The sequence below is a fragment of the Arachis hypogaea genome, unplaced genomic scaffold, assembly GCF_003086295.3.
Source record: "Arachis hypogaea cultivar Tifrunner unplaced genomic scaffold, arahy.Tifrunner.gnm2.J5K5 arahy.Tifrunner.gnm2.scaffold_32, whole genome shotgun sequence".
Taxonomy (NCBI): Eukaryota; Viridiplantae; Streptophyta; class Magnoliopsida; order Fabales; family Fabaceae; genus Arachis; species Arachis hypogaea.
In genome coordinates, this window is record NW_027255470.1 from 131,691 (window position 1) to 150,191 (window position 18,501).

The 18,501-nt window shown below is 51.3% G+C and overlaps 59 non-coding genes and 1 pseudogene across 59 annotated transcripts; all 60 read left to right on the plus strand.

The window, feature by feature from the left end:
• The first annotated feature begins 247 nt into the window (after window positions 1-247).
• On the plus strand, window positions 248-360 carry LOC114926613 (5S ribosomal RNA; annotated as a pseudogene).
• Window positions 361-541: 181 nt separating this feature from the next.
• LOC114926476 (5S ribosomal RNA) lies at window positions 542-658 on the plus strand. The gene has a single exon (XR_003816920.1). It is a non-coding gene; the product is annotated as a 5S ribosomal RNA (ribosomal RNA).
• Window positions 659-846: 188 nt separating this feature from the next.
• On the plus strand, window positions 847-964 carry LOC114926383 (5S ribosomal RNA). Its single transcript, XR_003816827.1, has one exon. It is a non-coding gene; the product is annotated as a 5S ribosomal RNA (ribosomal RNA).
• A 186-nt stretch (window positions 965-1,150) lies between these two features.
• LOC114926742 (5S ribosomal RNA) lies at window positions 1,151-1,269 on the plus strand. Its single transcript, XR_003817164.1, has one exon. It is a non-coding gene; the product is annotated as a 5S ribosomal RNA (ribosomal RNA).
• Window positions 1,270-1,453: 184 nt separating this feature from the next.
• On the plus strand, window positions 1,454-1,572 carry LOC114926743 (5S ribosomal RNA). Its single transcript, XR_003817165.1, has one exon. It is a non-coding gene; the product is annotated as a 5S ribosomal RNA (ribosomal RNA).
• A 188-nt stretch (window positions 1,573-1,760) lies between these two features.
• Window positions 1,761-1,879, plus strand: LOC114926744 (5S ribosomal RNA). The gene has a single exon (XR_003817166.1). It is a non-coding gene; the product is annotated as a 5S ribosomal RNA (ribosomal RNA).
• A 187-nt stretch (window positions 1,880-2,066) lies between these two features.
• On the plus strand, window positions 2,067-2,185 carry LOC114926745 (5S ribosomal RNA). The gene has a single exon (XR_003817168.1). It is a non-coding gene; the product is annotated as a 5S ribosomal RNA (ribosomal RNA).
• A 188-nt stretch (window positions 2,186-2,373) lies between these two features.
• LOC114926746 (5S ribosomal RNA) lies at window positions 2,374-2,492 on the plus strand. Its single transcript, XR_003817169.1, has one exon. It is a non-coding gene; the product is annotated as a 5S ribosomal RNA (ribosomal RNA).
• Window positions 2,493-2,681: 189 nt separating this feature from the next.
• Window positions 2,682-2,800, plus strand: LOC114926747 (5S ribosomal RNA). Its single transcript, XR_003817170.1, has one exon. It is a non-coding gene; the product is annotated as a 5S ribosomal RNA (ribosomal RNA).
• A 189-nt stretch (window positions 2,801-2,989) lies between these two features.
• On the plus strand, window positions 2,990-3,108 carry LOC114926748 (5S ribosomal RNA). Its single transcript, XR_003817171.1, has one exon. It is a non-coding gene; the product is annotated as a 5S ribosomal RNA (ribosomal RNA).
• A 189-nt stretch (window positions 3,109-3,297) lies between these two features.
• LOC114926749 (5S ribosomal RNA) lies at window positions 3,298-3,416 on the plus strand. The gene has a single exon (XR_003817172.1). It is a non-coding gene; the product is annotated as a 5S ribosomal RNA (ribosomal RNA).
• Window positions 3,417-3,604: 188 nt separating this feature from the next.
• Window positions 3,605-3,723, plus strand: LOC114926750 (5S ribosomal RNA). Its single transcript, XR_003817173.1, has one exon. It is a non-coding gene; the product is annotated as a 5S ribosomal RNA (ribosomal RNA).
• Window positions 3,724-3,911: 188 nt separating this feature from the next.
• On the plus strand, window positions 3,912-4,030 carry LOC114926751 (5S ribosomal RNA). Its single transcript, XR_003817174.1, has one exon. It is a non-coding gene; the product is annotated as a 5S ribosomal RNA (ribosomal RNA).
• Window positions 4,031-4,219: 189 nt separating this feature from the next.
• Window positions 4,220-4,338, plus strand: LOC114926753 (5S ribosomal RNA). Its single transcript, XR_003817176.1, has one exon. It is a non-coding gene; the product is annotated as a 5S ribosomal RNA (ribosomal RNA).
• Window positions 4,339-4,527: 189 nt separating this feature from the next.
• LOC114926754 (5S ribosomal RNA) lies at window positions 4,528-4,646 on the plus strand. The gene has a single exon (XR_003817177.1). It is a non-coding gene; the product is annotated as a 5S ribosomal RNA (ribosomal RNA).
• A 188-nt stretch (window positions 4,647-4,834) lies between these two features.
• On the plus strand, window positions 4,835-4,953 carry LOC114926755 (5S ribosomal RNA). Its single transcript, XR_003817178.1, has one exon. It is a non-coding gene; the product is annotated as a 5S ribosomal RNA (ribosomal RNA).
• A 189-nt stretch (window positions 4,954-5,142) lies between these two features.
• On the plus strand, window positions 5,143-5,261 carry LOC114926756 (5S ribosomal RNA). Its single transcript, XR_003817179.1, has one exon. It is a non-coding gene; the product is annotated as a 5S ribosomal RNA (ribosomal RNA).
• A 188-nt stretch (window positions 5,262-5,449) lies between these two features.
• LOC114926757 (5S ribosomal RNA) lies at window positions 5,450-5,568 on the plus strand. The gene has a single exon (XR_003817180.1). It is a non-coding gene; the product is annotated as a 5S ribosomal RNA (ribosomal RNA).
• Window positions 5,569-5,757: 189 nt separating this feature from the next.
• Window positions 5,758-5,876, plus strand: LOC114926758 (5S ribosomal RNA). Its single transcript, XR_003817181.1, has one exon. It is a non-coding gene; the product is annotated as a 5S ribosomal RNA (ribosomal RNA).
• A 189-nt stretch (window positions 5,877-6,065) lies between these two features.
• Window positions 6,066-6,184, plus strand: LOC114926759 (5S ribosomal RNA). The gene has a single exon (XR_003817182.1). It is a non-coding gene; the product is annotated as a 5S ribosomal RNA (ribosomal RNA).
• A 189-nt stretch (window positions 6,185-6,373) lies between these two features.
• On the plus strand, window positions 6,374-6,492 carry LOC114926760 (5S ribosomal RNA). Its single transcript, XR_003817184.1, has one exon. It is a non-coding gene; the product is annotated as a 5S ribosomal RNA (ribosomal RNA).
• A 190-nt stretch (window positions 6,493-6,682) lies between these two features.
• LOC114926761 (5S ribosomal RNA) lies at window positions 6,683-6,801 on the plus strand. The gene has a single exon (XR_003817185.1). It is a non-coding gene; the product is annotated as a 5S ribosomal RNA (ribosomal RNA).
• Window positions 6,802-6,990: 189 nt separating this feature from the next.
• LOC114926762 (5S ribosomal RNA) lies at window positions 6,991-7,109 on the plus strand. Its single transcript, XR_003817186.1, has one exon. It is a non-coding gene; the product is annotated as a 5S ribosomal RNA (ribosomal RNA).
• Window positions 7,110-7,298: 189 nt separating this feature from the next.
• LOC114926764 (5S ribosomal RNA) lies at window positions 7,299-7,417 on the plus strand. The gene has a single exon (XR_003817188.1). It is a non-coding gene; the product is annotated as a 5S ribosomal RNA (ribosomal RNA).
• Window positions 7,418-7,605: 188 nt separating this feature from the next.
• LOC114926765 (5S ribosomal RNA) lies at window positions 7,606-7,724 on the plus strand. Its single transcript, XR_003817189.1, has one exon. It is a non-coding gene; the product is annotated as a 5S ribosomal RNA (ribosomal RNA).
• Window positions 7,725-7,912: 188 nt separating this feature from the next.
• Window positions 7,913-8,031, plus strand: LOC114926766 (5S ribosomal RNA). Its single transcript, XR_003817190.1, has one exon. It is a non-coding gene; the product is annotated as a 5S ribosomal RNA (ribosomal RNA).
• A 189-nt stretch (window positions 8,032-8,220) lies between these two features.
• Window positions 8,221-8,339, plus strand: LOC114926767 (5S ribosomal RNA). Its single transcript, XR_003817191.1, has one exon. It is a non-coding gene; the product is annotated as a 5S ribosomal RNA (ribosomal RNA).
• Window positions 8,340-8,528: 189 nt separating this feature from the next.
• LOC114926768 (5S ribosomal RNA) lies at window positions 8,529-8,647 on the plus strand. Its single transcript, XR_003817192.1, has one exon. It is a non-coding gene; the product is annotated as a 5S ribosomal RNA (ribosomal RNA).
• A 189-nt stretch (window positions 8,648-8,836) lies between these two features.
• LOC114926769 (5S ribosomal RNA) lies at window positions 8,837-8,955 on the plus strand. The gene has a single exon (XR_003817193.1). It is a non-coding gene; the product is annotated as a 5S ribosomal RNA (ribosomal RNA).
• A 189-nt stretch (window positions 8,956-9,144) lies between these two features.
• LOC114926770 (5S ribosomal RNA) lies at window positions 9,145-9,263 on the plus strand. Its single transcript, XR_003817194.1, has one exon. It is a non-coding gene; the product is annotated as a 5S ribosomal RNA (ribosomal RNA).
• A 190-nt stretch (window positions 9,264-9,453) lies between these two features.
• On the plus strand, window positions 9,454-9,572 carry LOC114926771 (5S ribosomal RNA). Its single transcript, XR_003817195.1, has one exon. It is a non-coding gene; the product is annotated as a 5S ribosomal RNA (ribosomal RNA).
• A 190-nt stretch (window positions 9,573-9,762) lies between these two features.
• LOC114926772 (5S ribosomal RNA) lies at window positions 9,763-9,881 on the plus strand. Its single transcript, XR_003817196.1, has one exon. It is a non-coding gene; the product is annotated as a 5S ribosomal RNA (ribosomal RNA).
• A 188-nt stretch (window positions 9,882-10,069) lies between these two features.
• LOC114926773 (5S ribosomal RNA) lies at window positions 10,070-10,188 on the plus strand. Its single transcript, XR_003817197.1, has one exon. It is a non-coding gene; the product is annotated as a 5S ribosomal RNA (ribosomal RNA).
• A 189-nt stretch (window positions 10,189-10,377) lies between these two features.
• Window positions 10,378-10,496, plus strand: LOC114926775 (5S ribosomal RNA). The gene has a single exon (XR_003817199.1). It is a non-coding gene; the product is annotated as a 5S ribosomal RNA (ribosomal RNA).
• Window positions 10,497-10,683: 187 nt separating this feature from the next.
• On the plus strand, window positions 10,684-10,802 carry LOC114926776 (5S ribosomal RNA). The gene has a single exon (XR_003817200.1). It is a non-coding gene; the product is annotated as a 5S ribosomal RNA (ribosomal RNA).
• A 189-nt stretch (window positions 10,803-10,991) lies between these two features.
• LOC114926777 (5S ribosomal RNA) lies at window positions 10,992-11,110 on the plus strand. The gene has a single exon (XR_003817201.1). It is a non-coding gene; the product is annotated as a 5S ribosomal RNA (ribosomal RNA).
• A 189-nt stretch (window positions 11,111-11,299) lies between these two features.
• On the plus strand, window positions 11,300-11,418 carry LOC114926778 (5S ribosomal RNA). The gene has a single exon (XR_003817202.1). It is a non-coding gene; the product is annotated as a 5S ribosomal RNA (ribosomal RNA).
• Window positions 11,419-11,606: 188 nt separating this feature from the next.
• Window positions 11,607-11,725, plus strand: LOC114926779 (5S ribosomal RNA). Its single transcript, XR_003817203.1, has one exon. It is a non-coding gene; the product is annotated as a 5S ribosomal RNA (ribosomal RNA).
• Window positions 11,726-11,915: 190 nt separating this feature from the next.
• Window positions 11,916-12,034, plus strand: LOC114926780 (5S ribosomal RNA). Its single transcript, XR_003817204.1, has one exon. It is a non-coding gene; the product is annotated as a 5S ribosomal RNA (ribosomal RNA).
• A 188-nt stretch (window positions 12,035-12,222) lies between these two features.
• LOC114926781 (5S ribosomal RNA) lies at window positions 12,223-12,341 on the plus strand. The gene has a single exon (XR_003817205.1). It is a non-coding gene; the product is annotated as a 5S ribosomal RNA (ribosomal RNA).
• A 188-nt stretch (window positions 12,342-12,529) lies between these two features.
• Window positions 12,530-12,648, plus strand: LOC114926782 (5S ribosomal RNA). The gene has a single exon (XR_003817206.1). It is a non-coding gene; the product is annotated as a 5S ribosomal RNA (ribosomal RNA).
• Window positions 12,649-12,837: 189 nt separating this feature from the next.
• Window positions 12,838-12,956, plus strand: LOC114926783 (5S ribosomal RNA). Its single transcript, XR_003817207.1, has one exon. It is a non-coding gene; the product is annotated as a 5S ribosomal RNA (ribosomal RNA).
• Window positions 12,957-13,145: 189 nt separating this feature from the next.
• LOC114926784 (5S ribosomal RNA) lies at window positions 13,146-13,264 on the plus strand. The gene has a single exon (XR_003817208.1). It is a non-coding gene; the product is annotated as a 5S ribosomal RNA (ribosomal RNA).
• Window positions 13,265-13,453: 189 nt separating this feature from the next.
• LOC114926786 (5S ribosomal RNA) lies at window positions 13,454-13,572 on the plus strand. Its single transcript, XR_003817210.1, has one exon. It is a non-coding gene; the product is annotated as a 5S ribosomal RNA (ribosomal RNA).
• A 189-nt stretch (window positions 13,573-13,761) lies between these two features.
• LOC114926787 (5S ribosomal RNA) lies at window positions 13,762-13,880 on the plus strand. Its single transcript, XR_003817211.1, has one exon. It is a non-coding gene; the product is annotated as a 5S ribosomal RNA (ribosomal RNA).
• A 188-nt stretch (window positions 13,881-14,068) lies between these two features.
• On the plus strand, window positions 14,069-14,187 carry LOC114926788 (5S ribosomal RNA). The gene has a single exon (XR_003817212.1). It is a non-coding gene; the product is annotated as a 5S ribosomal RNA (ribosomal RNA).
• Window positions 14,188-14,375: 188 nt separating this feature from the next.
• LOC114926789 (5S ribosomal RNA) lies at window positions 14,376-14,494 on the plus strand. Its single transcript, XR_003817213.1, has one exon. It is a non-coding gene; the product is annotated as a 5S ribosomal RNA (ribosomal RNA).
• Window positions 14,495-14,682: 188 nt separating this feature from the next.
• Window positions 14,683-14,801, plus strand: LOC114926790 (5S ribosomal RNA). The gene has a single exon (XR_003817214.1). It is a non-coding gene; the product is annotated as a 5S ribosomal RNA (ribosomal RNA).
• Window positions 14,802-14,991: 190 nt separating this feature from the next.
• Window positions 14,992-15,109, plus strand: LOC114926337 (5S ribosomal RNA). The gene has a single exon (XR_003816780.1). It is a non-coding gene; the product is annotated as a 5S ribosomal RNA (ribosomal RNA).
• Window positions 15,110-15,298: 189 nt separating this feature from the next.
• Window positions 15,299-15,417, plus strand: LOC114926791 (5S ribosomal RNA). Its single transcript, XR_003817215.1, has one exon. It is a non-coding gene; the product is annotated as a 5S ribosomal RNA (ribosomal RNA).
• A 189-nt stretch (window positions 15,418-15,606) lies between these two features.
• Window positions 15,607-15,725, plus strand: LOC114926792 (5S ribosomal RNA). Its single transcript, XR_003817216.1, has one exon. It is a non-coding gene; the product is annotated as a 5S ribosomal RNA (ribosomal RNA).
• A 189-nt stretch (window positions 15,726-15,914) lies between these two features.
• Window positions 15,915-16,033, plus strand: LOC114926793 (5S ribosomal RNA). The gene has a single exon (XR_003817217.1). It is a non-coding gene; the product is annotated as a 5S ribosomal RNA (ribosomal RNA).
• Window positions 16,034-16,222: 189 nt separating this feature from the next.
• LOC114926794 (5S ribosomal RNA) lies at window positions 16,223-16,341 on the plus strand. Its single transcript, XR_003817218.1, has one exon. It is a non-coding gene; the product is annotated as a 5S ribosomal RNA (ribosomal RNA).
• A 189-nt stretch (window positions 16,342-16,530) lies between these two features.
• On the plus strand, window positions 16,531-16,649 carry LOC114926795 (5S ribosomal RNA). Its single transcript, XR_003817219.1, has one exon. It is a non-coding gene; the product is annotated as a 5S ribosomal RNA (ribosomal RNA).
• Window positions 16,650-16,836: 187 nt separating this feature from the next.
• Window positions 16,837-16,955, plus strand: LOC114926797 (5S ribosomal RNA). The gene has a single exon (XR_003817221.1). It is a non-coding gene; the product is annotated as a 5S ribosomal RNA (ribosomal RNA).
• A 188-nt stretch (window positions 16,956-17,143) lies between these two features.
• LOC114926798 (5S ribosomal RNA) lies at window positions 17,144-17,262 on the plus strand. The gene has a single exon (XR_003817222.1). It is a non-coding gene; the product is annotated as a 5S ribosomal RNA (ribosomal RNA).
• A 189-nt stretch (window positions 17,263-17,451) lies between these two features.
• LOC114926799 (5S ribosomal RNA) lies at window positions 17,452-17,570 on the plus strand. Its single transcript, XR_003817223.1, has one exon. It is a non-coding gene; the product is annotated as a 5S ribosomal RNA (ribosomal RNA).
• A 189-nt stretch (window positions 17,571-17,759) lies between these two features.
• On the plus strand, window positions 17,760-17,878 carry LOC114926800 (5S ribosomal RNA). The gene has a single exon (XR_003817224.1). It is a non-coding gene; the product is annotated as a 5S ribosomal RNA (ribosomal RNA).
• Window positions 17,879-18,067: 189 nt separating this feature from the next.
• Window positions 18,068-18,186, plus strand: LOC114926801 (5S ribosomal RNA). Its single transcript, XR_003817225.1, has one exon. It is a non-coding gene; the product is annotated as a 5S ribosomal RNA (ribosomal RNA).
• Window positions 18,187-18,375: 189 nt separating this feature from the next.
• On the plus strand, window positions 18,376-18,494 carry LOC114926803 (5S ribosomal RNA). The gene has a single exon (XR_003817227.1). It is a non-coding gene; the product is annotated as a 5S ribosomal RNA (ribosomal RNA).
• Window positions 18,495-18,501: the final 7 nt, after the last annotated feature.

The following is an 18,501-nucleotide window of genomic DNA, read 5'->3' on the forward strand; positions in this document are numbered from 1 at the left end:
GAGGCATGGTCTTGGCAAGTATCTAGGGTGCTCCTGGCGAAGTCTTCGTGTTTGTCTTTTTTTTTTTTTTTTTTTTTAACGTCGTGCCGACTTCATTCTTTAATGACGCTATCCCGAGTAGGACACCTAAGGGCGAGCCGCAATGGCCTCATCCTCGACAGGCACCTACGGTACCCGCAGGCTTCGCGGATAGTGTTACGCTCTCTCGCGCCGCATGGTTAACAAAATTGTGTGTGCGAACTATAATAGGTGCGATCATACCAGCACTAATGCACCGGATCCCATCAGAACTCCGCAGTTAAGCGTGCTTGGCGAGAGTAGTACTAGGATGGTGACCTCTGGAAGTCTCGTTTGCCTTTTTTTTTTTTTTAACGTCGTGCCGACCTTCATTCTTTAAATGACGCTATCCCGAGTAGGACACTAAGGGCGAGCCGCAATGGCCTCATCCTCGACAGGCACCTACGGTACCCGCAAGGCTTCGCGATAGTGTTACGCTCTCTCGCGCCGCATGGTTAACAAAATTGTGTGTGCGAACTATAATAGGTGCGATCATACCAGCACTAATGCACCGGATCCCATCAGAACTCCGCAGTTAAGCGTGCTTGGGCGAGAGTAGTACTAGGATGGGTGACCTCTGGAAGTCCTCGTGTTGCACCTCTTTTTTTTTTTTTTTAACGTCGTGCCGACCTTCATTCTTTAAATGACGCTATCCCGAGTAGGACACCTAAGGGCGAGCCGCAATGGCCTCATCCTCGACAGGCACCTACGGTACCCGCAAGGCTTCGCGGATAGTGTTACGCTCTCTCGCGCCGCATGGTTAACAAAATTGTGTGTGCGAACTATAATAGGTGCGATCATACCAGCACTAATGCACCGGATCCCATCAGAACTCCGCAGTTAAGCGTGCTTGGGCGAGAGTAGTACTAGGATGGGTGACCTCTGGGAAGTCCTCGTGTTGCACCTTTTTTTTTTTTTTTAACGTCGTGCCGACCTTCATTCTTTAAATGACGCTATCCCGAGTAGGACACCTAAGGGCGAGCCGCAATGGCCTCATCCTCGACAGGCACCTACGGTACCCGCAAGGCTTCGCGGATAGTGTTACGCTCTCTCGCGCCGCATGGTTAACAAAATTGTGTGTGCGAACTATAATAGGTGCGATCATACCAGCACTAATGCACCGGATCCCATCAGAACTCCGCAGTTAAGCGTGCTTGGGCGAGAGTAGTACTAGGATGGGTGACCTCCTGGGAAGTCCTCGTGTTGCACCTCTTTTTTTTTTTTTAACGTCGTGCCGACCTTCATTCTTTAAATGACGCTATCCGAGTAGGACACCTAAGGGCGAGCCGCAATGGCCTCATCCTCGACAGGCACCTACGGTACCGCAAGGCTTCGCGGATAGTGTTACGCTCTCTCGCGCCGCATGGTTAACAAAATTGTGTGTGCGAACTATAATAGGTGCGATCATACCAGCACTAATGCACCGGATCCCATCAGAACTCCGCAGTTAAGCGTGCTTGGGCGAGAGTAGTACTAGGATGGGTGACCTCCTGGGAAGTCCTCGTGTTGCACCTCTTTTTTTTTTTTTTTAACGTCGTGCCGACCTTCATTCTTTAAATGACGCTATCCCGAGTAGGACACCTAAGGGCGAGCCGCAATGGCCTCATCCTCGACAGGCACCTACGGTACCCGCAAGGCTTCGCGGATAGTGTTACGCTCTCTCGCGCCGCATGGTTAACAAAATTGTGTGTGCGAACTATAATAGGTGCGATCATACCAGCACTAATGCACCGGATCCCATCAGAACTCCGCAGTTAAGCGTGCTTGGGCGAGAGTAGTACTAGGATGGGTGACCTCCTGGGAAGTCCTCGTGTTGCACCTCTTTTTTTTTTTTTTTAACGTCGTGCCGACCTTCATTCTTTAAATGACGCTATCCCGAGTAGGACACCTAAGGGCGAGCCGCAATGGCCTCATCCTCGACAGGCACCTACGGTACCCGCAAGGCTTCGCGATAGTGTTACGCTCTCTCGCGCCGCATGGTTAACAAAATTGTGTGTGCGAACTATAATAGGTGCGATCATACCAGCACTAATGCACCGGATCCCATCAGAACTCCGCAGTTAAGCGTGCTTGGGCGAGAGTAGTACTAGGATGGGTGACCTCCTGGGAAGTCCTCGTGTTGCACCTCTTTTTTTTTTTTTTTAACGTCGTGCCGACCTTCATTCTTTAAATGACGCTATCCCGAGTAGGACACCTAAGGGCGAGCCGCAATGGCCTCATCCTCGACAGGCACCTACGGTACCCGCAAGGCTTCGCGGATAGTGTTACGCTCTCTCGCGCCGCATGGTTAACAAAATTGTGTGTGCGAACTATAATAGGTGCGATCATACCAGCACTAATGCACCGGATCCCATCAGAACTCCGCAGTTAAGCGTGCTTGGGCGAGAGTAGTACTAGGATGGGTGACCTCCTGGGAAGTCCTCGTGTTGCACCTCTTTTTTTTTTTTTTTTAACGTCGTGCCGACCTTCATTCTTTAAATGACGCTATCCCGAGTAGGACACCTAAGGGCGAGCCGCAATGGCCTCATCCTCGACAGGCACCTACGGTACCCGCAAGGCTTCGCGGATAGTGTTACGCTCTCTCGCGCCGCATGGTTAACAAAATTGTGTGTGCGAACTATAATAGGTGCGATCATACCAGCACTAATGCACCGGATCCCATCAGAACTCCGCAGTTAAGCGTGCTTGGGCGAGAGTAGTACTAGGATGGGTGACCTCCTGGGAAGTCCTCGTGTTGCACCTCTTTTTTTTTTTTTTTTAACGTCGTGCCGACCTTCATTCTTTAAATGACGCTATCCCGAGTAGGACACCTAAGGGCGAGCCGCAATGGCCTCATCCTCGACAGGCACCTACGGTACCCGCAAGGCTTCGCGGATAGTGTTACGCTCTCTCGCGCCGCATGGTTAACAAAATTGTGTGTGCGAACTATAATAGGTGCGATCATACCAGCACTAATGCACCGGATCCCATCAGAACTCCGCAGTTAAGCGTGCTTGGGCGAGAGTAGTACTAGGATGGGTGACCTCCTGGGAAGTCCTCGTGTTGCACCTCTTTTTTTTTTTTTTTTAACGTCGTGCCGACCTTCATTCTTTAAATGACGCTATCCCGAGTAGGACACCTAAGGGCGAGCCGCAATGGCCTCATCCTCGACAGGCACCTACGGTACCCGCAAGGCTTCGCGGATAGTGTTACGCTCTCTCGCGCCGCATGGTTAACAAAATTGTGTGTGCGAACTATAATAGGTGCGATCATACCAGCACTAATGCACCGGATCCCATCAGAACTCCGCAGTTAAGCGTGCTTGGGCGAGAGTAGTACTAGGATGGGTGACCTCCTGGGAAGTCCTCGTGTTGCACCTCTTTTTTTTTTTTTTTAACGTCGTGCCGACCTTCATTCTTTAAATGACGCTATCCCGAGTAGGACACCTAAGGGCGAGCCGCAATGGCCTCATCCTCGACAGGCACCTACGGTACCCGCAAGGCTTCGCGGATAGTGTTACGCTCTCTCGCGCCGCATGGTTAACAAAATTGTGTGTGCGAACTATAATAGGTGCGATCATACCAGCACTAATGCACCGGATCCCATCAGAACTCCGCAGTTAAGCGTGCTTGGGCGAGAGTAGTACTAGGATGGGTGACCTCCTGGGAAGTCCTCGTGTTGCACCTCTTTTTTTTTTTTTTTAACGTCGTGCCGACCTTCATTCTTTAAATGACGCTATCCCGAGTAGGACACCTAAGGGCGAGCCGCAATGGCCTCATCCTCGACAGGCACCTACGGTACCCGCAAGGCTTCGCGGATAGTGTTACGCTCTCTCGCGCCGCATGGTTAACAAAATTGTGTGTGCGAACTATAATAGGTGCGATCATACCAGCACTAATGCACCGGATCCCATCAGAACTCCGCAGTTAAGCGTGCTTGGGCGAGAGTAGTACTAGGATGGGTGACCTCCTGGGAAGTCCTCGTGTTGCACCTCTTTTTTTTTTTTTTTTAACGTCGTGCCGACCTTCATTCTTTAAATGACGCTATCCCGAGTAGGACACCTAAGGGCGAGCCGCAATGGCCTCATCCTCGACAGGCACCTACGGTACCCGCAAGGCTTCGCGGATAGTGTTACGCTCTCTCGCGCCGCATGGTTAACAAAATTGTGTGTGCGAACTATAATAGGTGCGATCATACCAGCACTAATGCACCGGATCCCATCAGAACTCCGCAGTTAAGCGTGCTTGGGCGAGAGTAGTACTAGGATGGGTGACCTCCTGGGAAGTCCTCGTGTTGCACCTCTTTTTTTTTTTTTTTTAACGTCGTGCCGACCTTCATTCTTTAAATGACGCTATCCCGAGTAGGACACCTAAGGGCGAGCCGCAATGGCCTCATCCTCGACAGGCACCTACGGTACCCGCAAGGCTTCGCGGATAGTGTTACGCTCTCTCGCGCCGCATGGTTAACAAAATTGTGTGTGCGAACTATAATAGGTGCGATCATACCAGCACTAATGCACCGGATCCCATCAGAACTCCGCAGTTAAGCGTGCTTGGGCGAGAGTAGTACTAGGATGGGTGACCTCCTGGGAAGTCCTCGTGTTGCACCTCTTTTTTTTTTTTTTTAACGTCGTGCCGACCTTCATTCTTTAAATGACGCTATCCCGAGTAGGACACCTAAGGGCGAGCCGCAATGGCCTCATCCTCGACAGGCACCTACGGTACCCGCAAGGCTTCGCGGATAGTGTTACGCTCTCTCGCGCCGCATGGTTAACAAAATTGTGTGTGCGAACTATAATAGGTGCGATCATACCAGCACTAATGCACCGGATCCCATCAGAACTCCGCAGTTAAGCGTGCTTGGGCGAGAGTAGTACTAGGATGGGTGACCTCCTGGGAAGTCCTCGTGTTGCACCTCTTTTTTTTTTTTTTTTAACGTCGTGCCGACCTTCATTCTTTAAATGACGCTATCCCGAGTAGGACACCTAAGGGCGAGCCGCAATGGCCTCATCCTCGACAGGCACCTACGGTACCCGCAAGGCTTCGCGGATAGTGTTACGCTCTCTCGCGCCGCATGGTTAACAAAATTGTGTGTGCGAACTATAATAGGTGCGATCATACCAGCACTAATGCACCGGATCCCATCAGAACTCCGCAGTTAAGCGTGCTTGGGCGAGAGTAGTACTAGGATGGGTGACCTCCTGGGAAGTCCTCGTGTTGCACCTCTTTTTTTTTTTTTTTAACGTCGTGCCGACCTTCATTCTTTAAATGACGCTATCCCGAGTAGGACACCTAAGGGCGAGCCGCAATGGCCTCATCCTCGACAGGCACCTACGGTACCCGCAAGGCTTCGCGGATAGTGTTACGCTCTCTCGCGCCGCATGGTTAACAAAATTGTGTGTGCGAACTATAATAGGTGCGATCATACCAGCACTAATGCACCGGATCCCATCAGAACTCCGCAGTTAAGCGTGCTTGGGCGAGAGTAGTACTAGGATGGGTGACCTCCTGGGAAGTCCTCGTGTTGCACCTCTTTTTTTTTTTTTTTTAACGTCGTGCCGACCTTCATTCTTTAAATGACGCTATCCCGAGTAGGACACCTAAGGGCGAGCCGCAATGGCCTCATCCTCGACAGGCACCTACGGTACCCGCAAGGCTTCGCGGATAGTGTTACGCTCTCTCGCGCCGCATGGTTAACAAAATTGTGTGTGCGAACTATAATAGGTGCGATCATACCAGCACTAATGCACCGGATCCCATCAGAACTCCGCAGTTAAGCGTGCTTGGGCGAGAGTAGTACTAGGATGGGTGACCTCCTGGGAAGTCCTCGTGTTGCACCTCTTTTTTTTTTTTTTTTAACGTCGTGCCGACCTTCATTCTTTAAATGACGCTATCCCGAGTAGGACACCTAAGGGCGAGCCGCAATGGCCTCATCCTCGACAGGCACCTACGGTACCCGCAAGGCTTCGCGGATAGTGTTACGCTCTCTCGCGCCGCATGGTTAACAAAATTGTGTGTGCGAACTATAATAGGTGCGATCATACCAGCACTAATGCACCGGATCCCATCAGAACTCCGCAGTTAAGCGTGCTTGGGCGAGAGTAGTACTAGGATGGGTGACCTCCTGGGAAGTCCTCGTGTTGCACCTCTTTTTTTTTTTTTTTTAACGTCGTGCCGACCTTCATTCTTTAAATGACGCTATCCCGAGTAGGACACCTAAGGGCGAGCCGCAATGGCCTCATCCTCGACAGGCACCTACGGTACCCGCAAGGCTTCGCGGATAGTGTTACGCTCTCTCGCGCCGCATGGTTAACAAAATTGTGTGTGCGAACTATAATAGGTGCGATCATACCAGCACTAATGCACCGGATCCCATCAGAACTCCGCAGTTAAGCGTGCTTGGGCGAGAGTAGTACTAGGATGGGTGACCTCCTGGGAAGTCCTCGTGTTGCACCTCTTTTTTTTTTTTTTTTTAACGTCGTGCCGACCTTCATTCTTTAAATGACGCTATCCCGAGTAGGACACCTAAGGGCGAGCCGCAATGGCCTCATCCTCGACAGGCACCTACGGTACCCGCAAGGCTTCGCGGATAGTGTTACGCTCTCTCGCGCCGCATGGTTAACAAAATTGTGTGTGCGAACTATAATAGGTGCGATCATACCAGCACTAATGCACCGGATCCCATCAGAACTCCGCAGTTAAGCGTGCTTGGGCGAGAGTAGTACTAGGATGGGTGACCTCCTGGGAAGTCCTCGTGTTGCACCTCTTTTTTTTTTTTTTTTAACGTCGTGCCGACCTTCATTCTTTAAATGACGCTATCCCGAGTAGGACACCTAAGGGCGAGCCGCAATGGCCTCATCCTCGACAGGCACCTACGGTACCCGCAAGGCTTCGCGGATAGTGTTACGCTCTCTCGCGCCGCATGGTTAACAAAATTGTGTGTGCGAACTATAATAGGTGCGATCATACCAGCACTAATGCACCGGATCCCATCAGAACTCCGCAGTTAAGCGTGCTTGGGCGAGAGTAGTACTAGGATGGGTGACCTCCTGGGAAGTCCTCGTGTTGCACCTCTTTTTTTTTTTTTTTTAACGTCGTGCCGACCTTCATTCTTTAAATGACGCTATCCCGAGTAGGACACCTAAGGGCGAGCCGCAATGGCCTCATCCTCGACAGGCACCTACGGTACCCGCAAGGCTTCGCGGATAGTGTTACGCTCTCTCGCGCCGCATGGTTAACAAAATTGTGTGTGCGAACTATAATAGGTGCGATCATACCAGCACTAATGCACCGGATCCCATCAGAACTCCGCAGTTAAGCGTGCTTGGGCGAGAGTAGTACTAGGATGGGTGACCTCCTGGGAAGTCCTCGTGTTGCACCTCTTTTTTTTTTTTTTTAACGTCGTGCCGACCTTCATTCTTTAAATGACGCTATCCCGAGTAGGACACCTAAGGGCGAGCCGCAATGGCCTCATCCTCGACAGGCACCTACGGTACCCGCAAGGCTTCGCGGATAGTGTTACGCTCTCTCGCGCCGCATGGTTAACAAAATTGTGTGTGCGAACTATAATAGGTGCGATCATACCAGCACTAATGCACCGGATCCCATCAGAACTCCGCAGTTAAGCGTGCTTGGGCGAGAGTAGTACTAGGATGGGTGACCTCCTGGGAAGTCCTCGTGTTGCACCTCTTTTTTTTTTTTTTTAACGTCGTGCCGACCTTCATTCTTTAAATGACGCTATCCCGAGTAGGACACCTAAGGGCGAGCCGCAATGGCCTCATCCTCGACAGGCACCTACGGTACCCGCAAGGCTTCGCGGATAGTGTTACGCTCTCTCGCGCCGCATGGTTAACAAAATTGTGTGTGCGAACTATAATAGGTGCGATCATACCAGCACTAATGCACCGGATCCCATCAGAACTCCGCAGTTAAGCGTGCTTGGGCGAGAGTAGTACTAGGATGGGTGACCTCCTGGGAAGTCCTCGTGTTGCACCTCTTTTTTTTTTTTTTTTAACGTCGTGCCGACCTTCATTCTTTAAATGACGCTATCCCGAGTAGGACACCTAAGGGCGAGCCGCAATGGCCTCATCCTCGACAGGCACCTACGGTACCCGCAAGGCTTCGCGGATAGTGTTACGCTCTCTCGCGCCGCATGGTTAACAAAATTGTGTGTGCGAACTATAATAGGTGCGATCATACCAGCACTAATGCACCGGATCCCATCAGAACTCCGCAGTTAAGCGTGCTTGGGCGAGAGTAGTACTAGGATGGGTGACCTCCTGGGAAGTCCTCGTGTTGCACCTCTTTTTTTTTTTTTTTTAACGTCGTGCCGACCTTCATTCTTTAAATGACGCTATCCCGAGTAGGACACCTAAGGGCGAGCCGCAATGGCCTCATCCTCGACAGGCACCTACGGTACCCGCAAGGCTTCGCGGATAGTGTTACGCTCTCTCGCGCCGCATGGTTAACAAAATTGTGTGTGCGAACTATAATAGGTGCGATCATACCAGCACTAATGCACCGGATCCCATCAGAACTCCGCAGTTAAGCGTGCTTGGGCGAGAGTAGTACTAGGATGGGTGACCTCCTGGGAAGTCCTCGTGTTGCACCTCTTTTTTTTTTTTTTTTAACGTCGTGCCGACCTTCATTCTTTAAATGACGCTATCCCGAGTAGGACACCTAAGGGCGAGCCGCAATGGCCTCATCCTCGACAGGCACCTACGGTACCCGCAAGGCTTCGCGGATAGTGTTACGCTCTCTCGCGCCGCATGGTTAACAAAATTGTGTGTGCGAACTATAATAGGTGCGATCATACCAGCACTAATGCACCGGATCCCATCAGAACTCCGCAGTTAAGCGTGCTTGGGCGAGAGTAGTACTAGGATGGGTGACCTCCTGGGAAGTCCTCGTGTTGCACCTCTTTTTTTTTTTTTTTTAACGTCGTGCCGACCTTCATTCTTTAAATGACGCTATCCCGAGTAGGACACCTAAGGGCGAGCCGCAATGGCCTCATCCTCGACAGGCACCTACGGTACCCGCAAGGCTTCGCGGATAGTGTTACGCTCTCTCGCGCCGCATGGTTAACAAAATTGTGTGTGCGAACTATAATAGGTGCGATCATACCAGCACTAATGCACCGGATCCCATCAGAACTCCGCAGTTAAGCGTGCTTGGGCGAGAGTAGTACTAGGATGGGTGACCTCCTGGGAAGTCCTCGTGTTGCACCTCTTTTTTTTTTTTTTTTTAACGTCGTGCCGACCTTCATTCTTTAAATGACGCTATCCCGAGTAGGACACCTAAGGGCGAGCCGCAATGGCCTCATCCTCGACAGGCACCTACGGTACCCGCAAGGCTTCGCGGATAGTGTTACGCTCTCTCGCGCCGCATGGTTAACAAAATTGTGTGTGCGAACTATAATAGGTGCGATCATACCAGCACTAATGCACCGGATCCCATCAGAACTCCGCAGTTAAGCGTGCTTGGGCGAGAGTAGTACTAGGATGGGTGACCTCCTGGGAAGTCCTCGTGTTGCACCTCTTTTTTTTTTTTTTTTTAACGTCGTGCCGACCTTCATTCTTTAAATGACGCTATCCCGAGTAGGACACCTAAGGGCGAGCCGCAATGGCCTCATCCTCGACAGGCACCTACGGTACCCGCAAGGCTTCGCGGATAGTGTTACGCTCTCTCGCGCCGCATGGTTAACAAAATTGTGTGTGCGAACTATAATAGGTGCGATCATACCAGCACTAATGCACCGGATCCCATCAGAACTCCGCAGTTAAGCGTGCTTGGGCGAGAGTAGTACTAGGATGGGTGACCTCCTGGGAAGTCCTCGTGTTGCACCTCTTTTTTTTTTTTTTTAACGTCGTGCCGACCTTCATTCTTTAAATGACGCTATCCCGAGTAGGACACCTAAGGGCGAGCCGCAATGGCCTCATCCTCGACAGGCACCTACGGTACCCGCAAGGCTTCGCGGATAGTGTTACGCTCTCTCGCGCCGCATGGTTAACAAAATTGTGTGTGCGAACTATAATAGGTGCGATCATACCAGCACTAATGCACCGGATCCCATCAGAACTCCGCAGTTAAGCGTGCTTGGGCGAGAGTAGTACTAGGATGGGTGACCTCCTGGGAAGTCCTCGTGTTGCACCTCTTTTTTTTTTTTTTTTAACGTCGTGCCGACCTTCATTCTTTAAATGACGCTATCCCGAGTAGGACACCTAAGGGCGAGCCGCAATGGCCTCATCCTCGACAGGCACCTACGGTACCCGCAAGGCTTCGCGGATAGTGTTACGCTCTCTCGCGCCGCATGGTTAACAAAATTGTGTGTGCGAACTATAATAGGTGCGATCATACCAGCACTAATGCACCGGATCCCATCAGAACTCCGCAGTTAAGCGTGCTTGGGCGAGAGTAGTACTAGGATGGGTGACCTCCTGGGAAGTCCTCGTGTTGCACCTCTTTTTTTTTTTTTTAACGTCGTGCCGACCTTCATTCTTTAAATGACGCTATCCCGAGTAGGACACCTAAGGGCGAGCCGCAATGGCCTCATCCTCGACAGGCACCTACGGTACCCGCAAGGCTTCGCGGATAGTGTTACGCTCTCTCGCGCCGCATGGTTAACAAAATTGTGTGTGCGAACTATAATAGGTGCGATCATACCAGCACTAATGCACCGGATCCCATCAGAACTCCGCAGTTAAGCGTGCTTGGGCGAGAGTAGTACTAGGATGGGTGACCTCCTGGGAAGTCCTCGTGTTGCACCTCTTTTTTTTTTTTTTTTAACGTCGTGCCGACCTTCATTCTTTAAATGACGCTATCCCGAGTAGGACACCTAAGGGCGAGCCGCAATGGCCTCATCCTCGACAGGCACCTACGGTACCCGCAAGGCTTCGCGGATAGTGTTACGCTCTCTCGCGCCGCATGGTTAACAAAATTGTGTGTGCGAACTATAATAGGTGCGATCATACCAGCACTAATGCACCGGATCCCATCAGAACTCCGCAGTTAAGCGTGCTTGGGCGAGAGTAGTACTAGGATGGGTGACCTCCTGGGAAGTCCTCGTGTTGCACCTCTTTTTTTTTTTTTTTTAACGTCGTGCCGACCTTCATTCTTTAAATGACGCTATCCCGAGTAGGACACCTAAGGGCGAGCCGCAATGGCCTCATCCTCGACAGGCACCTACGGTACCCGCAAGGCTTCGCGGATAGTGTTACGCTCTCTCGCGCCGCATGGTTAACAAAATTGTGTGTGCGAACTATAATAGGTGCGATCATACCAGCACTAATGCACCGGATCCCATCAGAACTCCGCAGTTAAGCGTGCTTGGGCGAGAGTAGTACTAGGATGGGTGACCTCCTGGGAAGTCCTCGTGTTGCACCTCTTTTTTTTTTTTTTTAACGTCGTGCCGACCTTCATTCTTTAAATGACGCTATCCCGAGTAGGACACCTAAGGGCGAGCCGCAATGGCCTCATCCTCGACAGGCACCTACGGTACCCGCAAGGCTTCGCGGATAGTGTTACGCTCTCTCGCGCCGCATGGTTAACAAAATTGTGTGTGCGAACTATAATAGGTGCGATCATACCAGCACTAATGCACCGGATCCCATCAGAACTCCGCAGTTAAGCGTGCTTGGGCGAGAGTAGTACTAGGATGGGTGACCTCCTGGGAAGTCCTCGTGTTGCACCTCTTTTTTTTTTTTTTTTTAACGTCGTGCCGACCTTCATTCTTTAAATGACGCTATCCCGAGTAGGACACCTAAGGGCGAGCCGCAATGGCCTCATCCTCGACAGGCACCTACGGTACCCGCAAGGCTTCGCGGATAGTGTTACGCTCTCTCGCGCCGCATGGTTAACAAAATTGTGTGTGCGAACTATAATAGGTGCGATCATACCAGCACTAATGCACCGGATCCCATCAGAACTCCGCAGTTAAGCGTGCTTGGGCGAGAGTAGTACTAGGATGGGTGACCTCCTGGGAAGTCCTCGTGTTGCACCTCTTTTTTTTTTTTTTTAACGTCGTGCCGACCTTCATTCTTTAAATGACGCTATCCCGAGTAGGACACCTAAGGGCGAGCCGCAATGGCCTCATCCTCGACAGGCACCTACGGTACCCGCAAGGCTTCGCGGATAGTGTTACGCTCTCTCGCGCCGCATGGTTAACAAAATTGTGTGTGCGAACTATAATAGGTGCGATCATACCAGCACTAATGCACCGGATCCCATCAGAACTCCGCAGTTAAGCGTGCTTGGGCGAGAGTAGTACTAGGATGGGTGACCTCCTGGGAAGTCCTCGTGTTGCACCTCTTTTTTTTTTTTTTTAACGTCGTGCCGACCTTCATTCTTTAAATGACGCTATCCCGAGTAGGACACCTAAGGGCGAGCCGCAATGGCCTCATCCTCGACAGGCACCTACGGTACCCGCAAGGCTTCGCGGATAGTGTTACGCTCTCTCGCGCCGCATGGTTAACAAAATTGTGTGTGCGAACTATAATAGGTGCGATCATACCAGCACTAATGCACCGGATCCCATCAGAACTCCGCAGTTAAGCGTGCTTGGGCGAGAGTAGTACTAGGATGGGTGACCTCCTGGGAAGTCCTCGTGTTGCACCTCTTTTTTTTTTTTTTTTAACGTCGTGCCGACCTTCATTCTTTAAATGACGCTATCCCGAGTAGGACACCTAAGGGCGAGCCGCAATGGCCTCATCCTCGACAGGCACCTACGGTACCCGCAAGGCTTCGCGGATAGTGTTACGCTCTCTCGCGCCGCATGGTTAACAAAATTGTGTGTGCGAACTATAATAGGTGCGATCATACCAGCACTAATGCACCGGATCCCATCAGAACTCCGCAGTTAAGCGTGCTTGGGCGAGAGTAGTACTAGGATGGGTGACCTCCTGGGAAGTCCTCGTGTTGCACCTCTTTTTTTTTTTTTTTTAACGTCGTGCCGACCTTCATTCTTTAAATGACGCTATCCCGAGTAGGACACCTAAGGGCGAGCCGCAATGGCCTCATCCTCGACAGGCACCTACGGTACCCGCAAGGCTTCGCGGATAGTGTTACGCTCTCTCGCGCCGCATGGTTAACAAAATTGTGTGTGCGAACTATAATAGGTGCGATCATACCAGCACTAATGCACCGGATCCCATCAGAACTCCGCAGTTAAGCGTGCTTGGGCGAGAGTAGTACTAGGATGGGTGACCTCCTGGGAAGTCCTCGTGTTGCACCTCTTTTTTTTTTTTTTTTAACGTCGTGCCGACCTTCATTCTTTAAATGACGCTATCCCGAGTAGGACACCTAAGGGCGAGCCGCAATGGCCTCATCCTCGACAGGCACCTACGGTACCCGCAAGGCTTCGCGGATAGTGTTACGCTCTCTCGCGCCGCATGGTTAACAAAATTGTGTGTGCGAACTATAATAGGTGCGATCATACCAGCACTAATGCACCGGATCCCATCAGAACTCCGCAGTTAAGCGTGCTTGGGCGAGAGTAGTACTAGGATGGGTGACCTCCTGGGAAGTCCTCGTGTTGCACCTCTTTTTTTTTTTTTTTTAACGTCGTGCCGACCTTCATTCTTTAAATGACGCTATCCCGAGTAGGACACCTAAGGGCGAGCCGCAATGGCCTCATCCTCGACAGGCACCTACGGTACCCGCAAGGCTTCGCGGATAGTGTTACGCTCTCTCGCGCCGCATGGTTAACAAAATTGTGTGTGCGAACTATAATAGGTGCGATCATACCAGCACTAATGCACCGGATCCCATCAGAACTCCGCAGTTAAGCGTGCTTGGGCGAGAGTAGTACTAGGATGGGTGACCTCCTGGGAAGTCCTCGTGTTGCACCTCTTTTTTTTTTTTTTTAACGTCGTGCCGACCTTCATTCTTTAAATGACGCTATCCCGAGTAGGACACCTAAGGGCGAGCCGCAATGGCCTCATCCTCGACAGGCACCTACGGTACCCGCAAGGCTTCGCGGATAGTGTTACGCTCTCTCGCGCCGCATGGTTAACAAAATTGTGTGTGCGAACTATAATAGGTGCGATCATACCAGCACTAATGCACCGGATCCCATCAGAACTCCGCAGTTAAGCGTGCTTGGGCGAGAGTAGTACTAGGATGGGTGACCTCCTGGGAAGTCCTCGTGTTGCACCTCTTTTTTTTTTTTTTTAACGTCGTGCCGACCTTCATTCTTTAAATGACGCTATCCCGAGTAGGACACCTAAGGGCGAGCCGCAATGGCCTCATCCTCGACAGGCACCTACGGTACCCGCAAGGCTTCGCGGATAGTGTTACGCTCTCTCGCGCCGCATGGTTAACAAAATTGTGTGTGCGAACTATAATAGGTGCGATCATACCAGCACTAATGCACCGGATCCCATCAGAACTCCGCAGTTAAGCGTGCTTGGGCGAGAGTAGTACTAGGATGGGTGACCTCCTGGGAAGTCCTCGTGTTGCACCTCTTTTTTTTTTTTTTTAACGTCGTGCCGACCTTCATTCTTTAAATGACGCTATCCCGAGTAGGACACCTAAGGGCGAGCCGCAATGGCCTCATCCTCGACAGGCACCTACGGTACCCGCAAGGCTTCGCGGATAGTGTTACGCTCTCTCGCGCCGCATGGTTAACAAAATTGTGTGTGCGAACTATAATAGGTGCGATCATACCAGCACTAATGCACCGGATCCCATCAGAACTCCGCAGTTAAGCGTGCTTGGGCGAGAGTAGTACTAGGATGGGTGACCTCCTGGGAAGTCCTCGTGTTGCACCTCTTTTTTTTTTTTTTTTTAACGTCGTGCCGACCTTCATTCTTTAAATGACGCTATCCCGAGTAGGACACCTAAGGGCGAGCCGCAATGGCCTCATCCTCGACAGGCACCTACGGTACCCGCAAGGCTTCGCGGATAGTGTTACGCTCTCTCGCGCCGCATGGTTAACAAAATTGTGTGTGCGAACTATAATAGGTGCGATCATACCAGCACTAATGCACCGGATCCCATCAGAACTCCGCAGTTAAGCGTGCTTGGGCGAGAGTAGTACTAGGATGGGTGACCTCTGGGAAGTCCTCGTGTTGCACCTCTTTTTTTTTTTTTTTTAACGTCGTGCCGACCTTCATTCTTTAAATGACGCTATCCCGAGTAGGACACCTAAGGGCGAGCCGCAATGGCCTCATCCTCGACAGGCACCTACGGTACCCGCAAGGCTTCGCGGATAGTGTTACGCTCTCTCGCGCCGCATGGTTAACAAAATTGTGTGTGCGAACTATAATAGGTGCGATCATACCAGCACTAATGCACCGGATCCCATCAGAACTCCGCAGTTAAGCGTGCTTGGGCGAGAGTAGTACTAGGATGGGTGACCTCCTGGGAAGTCCTCGTGTTGCACCTCTTTTTTTTTTTTTTTTAACGTCGTGCCGACCTTCATTCTTTAAATGACGCTATCCCGAGTAGGACACCTAAGGGCGAGCCGCAATGGCCTCATCCTCGACAGGCACCTACGGTACCCGCAAGGCTTCGCGGATAGTGTTACGCTCTCTCGCGCCGCATGGTTAACAAAATTGTGTGTGCGAACTATAATAGGTGCGATCATACCAGCACTAATGCACCGGATCCCATCAGAACTCCGCAGTTAAGCGTGCTTGGGCGAGAGTAGTACTAGGATGGGTGACCTCCTGGGAAGTCCTCGTGTTGCACCTCTTTTTTTTTTTTTTTTAACGTCGTGCCGACCTTCATTCTTTAAATGACGCTATCCCGAGTAGGACACCTAAGGGCGAGCCGCAATGGCCTCATCCTCGACAGGCACCTACGGTACCCGCAAGGCTTCGCGGATAGTGTTACGCTCTCTCGCGCCGCATGGTTAACAAAATTGTGTGTGCGAACTATAATAGGTGCGATCATACCAGCACTAATGCACCGGATCCCATCAGAACTCCGCAGTTAAGCGTGCTTGGGCGAGAGTAGTACTAGGATGGGTGACCTCCTGGGAAGTCCTCGTGTTGCACCTCTTTTTTTTTTTTTTTTAACGTCGTGCCGACCTTCATTCTTTAAATGACGCTATCCCGAGTAGGACACCTAAGGGCGAGCCGCAATGGCCTCATCCTCGACAGGCACCTACGGTACCCGCAAGGCTTCGCGGATAGTGTTACGCTCTCTCGCGCCGCATGGTTAACAAAATTGTGTGTGCGAACTATAATAGGTGCGATCATACCAGCACTAATGCACCGGATCCCATCAGAACTCCGCAGTTAAGCGTGCTTGGGCGAGAGTAGTACTAGGATGGGTGACCTCCTGGGAAGTCCTCGTGTTGCACCTCTTTTTTTTTTTTTTTTAACGTCGTGCCGACCTTCATTCTTTAAATGACGCTATCCCGAGTAGGACACCTAAGGGCGAGCCGCAATGGCCTCATCCTCGACAGGCACCTACGGTACCCGCAAGGCTTCGCGGATAGTGTTACGCTCTCTCGCGCCGCATGGTTAACAAAATTGTGTGTGCGAACTATAATAGGTGCGATCATACCAGCACTAATGCACCGGATCCCATCAGAACTCCGCAGTTAAGCGTGCTTGGGCGAGAGTAGTACTAGGATGGGTGACCTCCTGGGAAGTCCTCGTGTTGCACCTCTTTTTTTTTTTTTTAACGTCGTGCCGACCTTCATTCTTTAAATGACGCTATCCCGAGTAGGACACCTAAGGGCGAGCCGCAATGGCCTCATCCTCGACAGGCACCTACGGTACCCGCAAGGCTTCGCGGATAGTGTTACGCTCTCTCGCGCCGCATGGTTAACAAAATTGTGTGTGCGAACTATAATAGGTGCGATCATACCAGCACTAATGCACCGGATCCCATCAGAACTCCGCAGTTAAGCGTGCTTGGGCGAGAGTAGTACTAGGATGGGTGACCTCCTGGGAAGTCCTCGTGTTGCACCTCTTTTTTTTTTTTTTTAACGTCGTGCCGACCTTCATTCTTTAAATGACGCTATCCCGAGTAGGACACCTAAGGGCGAGCCGCAATGGCCTCATCCTCGACAGGCACCTACGGTACCCGCAAGGCTTCGCGGATAGTGTTACGCTCTCTCGCGCCGCATGGTTAACAAAATTGTGTGTGCGAACTATAATAGGTGCGATCATACCAGCACTAATGCACCGGATCCCATCAGAACTCCGCAGTTAAGCGTGCTTGGGCGAGAGTAGTACTAGGATGGGTGACCTCCTGGGAAGTCCTCGTGTTGCACCTCTTTTTTTTTTTTTTTTAACGTCGTGCCGACCTTCATTCTTTAAATGACGCTATCCCGAGTAGGACACCTAAGGGCGAGCCGCAATGGCCTCATCCTCGACAGGCACCTACGGTACCCGCAAGGCTTCGCGGATAGTGTTACGCTCTCTCGCGCCGCATGGTTAACAAAATTGTGTGTGCGAACTATAATAGGTGCGATCATACCAGCACTAATGCACCGGATCCCATCAGAACTCCGCAGTTAAGCGTGCTTGGGCGAGAGTAGTACTAGGATGGGTGACCTCCTGGGAAGTCCTCGTGTTGCACCTCTTTTTTTTTTTTTTTTAACGTCGTGCCGACCTTCATTCTTTAAATGACGCTATCCCGAGTAGGACACCTAAGGGCGAGCCGCAATGGCCTCATCCTCGACAGGCACCTACGGTACCCGCAAGGCTTCGCGGATAGTGTTACGCTCTCTCGCGCCGCATGGTTAACAAAATTGTGTGTGCGAACTATAATAGGTGCGATCATACCAGCACTAATGCACCGGATCCCATCAGAACTCCGCAGTTAAGCGTGCTTGGGCGAGAGTAGTACTAGGATGGGTGACCTCCTGGGAAGTCCTCGTGTTGCACCTCTTTTTTTTTTTTTTTTAACGTCGTGCCGACCTTCATTCTTTAAATGACGCTATCCCGAGTAGGACACCTAAGGGCGAGCCGCAATGGCCTCATCCTCGACAGGCACCTACGGTACCCGCAAGGCTTCGCGGATAGTGTTACGCTCTCTCGCGCCGCATGGTTAACAAAATTGTGTGTGCGAACTATAATAGGTGCGATCATACCAGCACTAATGCACCGGATCCCATCAGAACTCCGCAGTTAAGCGTGCTTGGGCGAGAGTAGTACTAGGATGGGTGACCTCCTGGGAAGTCCTCGTGTTGCACCTCTTTTTTTTTTTTTTTTAACGTCGTGCCGACCTTCATTCTTTAAATGACGCTATCCCGAGTAGGACACCTAAGGGCGAGCCGCAATGGCCTCATCCTCGACAGGCACCTACGGTACCCGCAAGGCTTCGCGGATAGTGTTACGCTCTCTCGCGCCGCATGGTTAACAAAATTGTGTGTGCGAACTATAATAGGTGCGATCATACCAGCACTAATGCACCGGATCCCATCAGAACTCCGCAGTTAAGCGTGCTTGGGCGAGAGTAGTACTAGGATGGGTGACCTCCTGGGAAGTCCTCGTGTTGCACCTCTTTTTTT